This window comes from Triticum dicoccoides, chromosome 7B (assembly GCF_002162155.2).
Source record: "Triticum dicoccoides isolate Atlit2015 ecotype Zavitan chromosome 7B, WEW_v2.0, whole genome shotgun sequence".
NCBI classification, from domain to species: domain Eukaryota; kingdom Viridiplantae; phylum Streptophyta; class Magnoliopsida; order Poales; family Poaceae; genus Triticum; species Triticum dicoccoides.
This window is the reverse complement of record NC_041393.1, coordinates 72,570,036-72,574,912: the sequence shown is the minus strand read 5'-3', so window position 1 is coordinate 72,574,912 and position 4,877 is coordinate 72,570,036.

Sequence of the window (4,877 nt, the reverse complement as noted above, 5' to 3'; positions counted from 1 at the left end):
GAGCAACCAGGCAAGCCCCCCCCCCTTGATCACCAGATATCGCCTATTCTATTCTATACTGCTTGCATTAGAGTAGTGTAGCATGTTACTGCTTTCCGTTAATCCTATTCTGATGCATAGCCTGTCATTGCTGCTACAGTCATTGATACCTTACCCGCAATCCTAAATGCTTAGTATAGGATGCTAGTGTTCCATCAGTGACCCTACACTCTTGTCCGTCTGCCATGCTATACTACTGGGCTGTGTTCACTTCGGGAGGTGATCACGGGCATATACTATATACTTTACACTGTTACATTACCTGTGATACTGTTCGGAGTTGGGGGCTGAAAGGACAGGTGGCTCCATCCCGGTAGAGGTGGGCCTGGGTTCCCGATGGTCCTCGACGGTTACTTTGTGGCAGAGCGACAGGGCAGGTTGAGACCACCTAGGAGAGAGGTGGGCCTGGCCCTGTTCGGCGTTCGCGGATACTTAACACGCTTAACGAGATCTTGGTATTTGATCTGAGTCGGCTACGAGCCTATACGCACTAACCATCTACGTGGGAGTAGTTATGGGTATCCCGACGTCATGGTATCAGCCGAAGCACTTCAGACGTCAGCGACGGAGCGGCGCGCGCCGAATTGGACTGGAACGCCACTAGGCTAGGTCTGCTTTCGGCCGCCCACGCAACGTGCAGGTGTGCTCAGGGCGATGGGCCCAGACCCCTGCGCGCTTAGGTTTAGACCGGCGTGCTGGCCTCTCTGTTTTGCCTAGGTGGGGCTGCGACGTGTTGATCTTCCGCGGCCGGGCATGACCCAGGAAAGTGTGTCCGGCCAAATGGGATCAAGCGTGTTGGGTTATGTGGTGCACCCCTGCAGGGAAGTTAATCTATTTGAATAGCCGTGATCTTCGATAACAGGACGACTTGGAGTTGTACCTTGACCTTATGACAACTAGAACCGGATACTTAATAAAACACACCCTTCCAAGTGCCAGATACAACTGGTGGTCGCTCTACCTCAGGGATATGAGGAGGGGATCGCCGGGTAGGGTTATGCTATGCGATGCTACTTGGAGATGCTGCTTGGAGATGCTACTTGAAGATGCTACTTGGAGGACTTCAATCTACTCTCTCCTACATGCTGCAAGACGGAGGCTGCCATAAGCGTAGTCTTCGACAGGATTAGCTATCCCCCTCTTATTCTGGCATTCTGCAGTTCAGTCCACTGATATGGCCTCCTTACACATATACCCATGCATATGTAGTGTAGCTCCTTGCTTGCGAGTACTTTGGATGAGTACTCACGGTTGTTTTTCTCCCTCTTTTCCCCCTTCCCTTCTACCTGGTTGTCGCAACCAGATGCTGGAGCCCTGGAGCCAGACGCCACCATCGACGACGACCCGACTACTACATTGGAGGTGCCTACTACTACGTGCAGGCTGACGACGACGACCAGGAGTAGTTAGGAGGATCCCAGGCAGGAGGCCTGCGCCTCTTTCGATCTGTATCCCAGTTTGTGCTAGCCATCTTATGGCAACTTGTTTAACTTATGTCTGTACTCAGATATTGTTGCTTCCGCTGACTCGTCTATGATCGAGCACTTGTATTCGAGCCCTCGAGGCCCCCGGCTTGTATTATGATGCTTGTATGACTTATTTTATGTTTTAGAGTTGTGTTGTGATATCTTCCCGTGAGTCCCTGATCTTGATCGTACACATTTGTGTGCATGATTAGTGTACGATTGAATCGGGGGCGTCACACAACTACAAAAGGAAGTGAGCTCAAGCTCGAGCCAACAAGCAGGTGGCAAAAAATGCGGGAAAACCGTTCCCCAGTTGGGAGAACAGGTGGCGCAAGTGATCCCCCTGCTTGTTGTGCCAACAACACATGAGAGGAGTAGTACGCGCGCCAAATATTACTGTGGGCAAACCGTTAGCGTTCCCCAGCATGGCGATGTGGTAATAACAGAGGATCATATAATGCAGGCTCAAATGCTCAATATCTCTGTTGGACAATTCCTCGAAATCGAGCCCATGCCTACGCTTAAAGAATCGGAAATAGCATGGCAATATGTCCGGGGCAAACCTTTGGTCCATCCAGACAAGGTCAAGGACCTCCCAACGAGAATGTATCAATTGCATCAATGGTACATGAACATTACCAAGATTTCCAATCGAGAGTCCCTCATGGTGAATGTCAAGCATGAGCATTATTATCATGAGAAAGCTCTGGCCATTGAGTATCCAGAACTATTTCAGTTATTTAATCAAGACGCACTCGACAAGTCTATCGTCAATTGCTATTGTCTGTAAGTGATTTCTTTCTGTAACTTAAGTCTCAAGCTAGTTATGTAGTGATAATTTTGATCAATCATTACATGTAATTATCCTCACTATATTCTTTTTCTGTGGTATTATATGCAGGATGAAGATGTATGAAATGAAAAAAGCTGGACGCTATGGCGTTGGGTTCATTGACCCAAGTACCATTAATCAGGACATATGGGAGATTGAACATTGTAAAGCTGCTGTAGAGGAAAGCATGCTAGAGTTCTTGAAGCGCCTCAATACCTTCGAAGATATACTACTTCCTTACAACTTCCCGTGAGTCACACTGTCTTGTACTACAAATTCTGTTTTTGCTTACTAACTAGCTAGATGTTAATAATTAAGTGTATACGGTTTACGGTAGTTGATTAATTTTATGCACATGCCCGCTTAATTAAGACATGCAAACGTGTGCATATGCAGTTGGCACTGGGTCTTGATAGACATTAAAGTTGAGGAAGGAAAAGTTGAATTATTGGACTCACTAACTAAAGAAGATAAAGACTACACCATCGTGAAGGGGATAGTCAACAGGTAATTTCAATCATTATTAACTATTAGTTCCTGATATGAACTATTTAATAACCCCTTTATTAATTTTCTTTGCCGGCGGGCAGGGCATGGGCAAAGATCATCGCGGTGACTCCAGGAGAATGGAAAAAAAATTGTTTTGGCATCGACCCAAGGTAAGTAATTAAGTAGTACTAGCTAGCTACCATCTCTTAAATTCTTGTTTCAATATCATTAATTAATTATTATGCTTGATTAATCATTATCTGATTCAATTCCATTCTCGTAAAGGCCCTGAGGCAGGCGAAAGGGAATAATCTGTGTGCATACTATGTTTGCGAGAACATTCTCATGATGACGTGCGAAAGGAGCAGATCTGATAGACAGGACTGGGTACGTTTTTGTCAAAACACTATTCACACCATTATCGATATCTAGTCACACAACTAACACACATGCATATTGATCTCCTTCTTAACAGTTCAGATCGGTGCGGGATAAGCTCCTACCATCGGACCGCATACAAGCACTTCAAGAGGAAATAGTCGGATTTTTGCTCGACCAGGTCATAGATCCGAAAGGAGAATACTATTACCCGCTACCGCCCCCATGAACCACTTGTCATCGTGCTCTGAAGGCACCAAGGCAACATGTAGTAGAAATTGTATATGTATATACATGTGTATATGTGTGAATAGTTAATGGTGTTGGCTGTGAGACATTTGATGATATTATATATATATATATATATATATATATATATATATATATATATATATATATATATATATATGCGGTTCTACGTACGAGAAAATCTATTTAATATATATGCACAACGTGTACAATTTGTAGTATCGTGAAATAACAGCAAACAAAAAAGAATTAAATGGAAAATAAAGCCAAATTGAAAACACAAAATTAAAGCAAAAATTTAAAAAAAACACCCAAACGTTTAGTACCGGTTGGTGTTACCAACCGGTACTAATGTCCTACACGCACACGGACCTGGCTCGTGCCACGTGTTTGCACTTTAGCGCCGGTTCGTGACGAACCGGGCCAACCAGCACTAAAGGCCGTCACGAACCGGCACTAAAGCCCGGTTCTGCACTAGTGACAACTCCAGCCAAGTCAAGGCAGGACACAATTAAAAACAATGTGTTCAATGTTTTTCAAATTTCCATATAGAGAACATGCAACATTAGCTGAGAAGTTACGCTTAATGATTTGGCCACTAGTCGGAAGTTTGAGTCTGTTGGTCTGCCAAAGAAAGATTTTTATCTTAAGGAGAATACACGATTGCCAAATAGCCTTGAATCCAGGGTCCTGCCGCCCAGAGATGATCTTAGACTCAAAAGATATGATCGGGAATTTGCAACCTAATTATGAAAGCTCAGATGGAAACTATTGAACCTTCCCCTCTTTTCATCAACTTCATTGAGAACTCCAGCAATACTACTTCTAGAGAAATCAGCAGATTCCCACAACTTAATAACCTGCTGGGGGTTAGTCTTTGCATGGACCTGTTGAAACCCACTTTCTACTGCTAGTGTACGTGTAAATGGTTTAATCACTGTTGCTAAAAAATCCAAACTATTTCTATCTGATATTATGTATTATGACTAGTCTGGTCCTTTGATAAAATTATTCAAAAGATATGGTGGAGGTTTTGAGGAGAAGACAAAAAGGAAAAAAATCTCACATTAACTAGGAAAATTAATGGGCTATGGAGACGCTCGTCAATTGATATCGATGCAAGTGAGTAGGGATTGCCATGCAACGGATGCACTAGAGCAAAAAGTATATGAAAGCTCAAAAGAAAACTAAATGGGTGTGCATCCAACTTGCTTGCTTACGAAAACCTATGACAATTTGAGGAAGCCCATCATTGAAATATACAAGCTAAGTTCTATAATGAAAAAATCCCACTAATATATAAAAATGATAAAATAGGAGACTTTCTATCATGAAAAACATGATGCTACTTTGAAGCACAAGTGTGAAAAAAGGATAGTAACGTTGCGAAAATACCATGGAGAACCTGCTAACGCCCCCCCCCC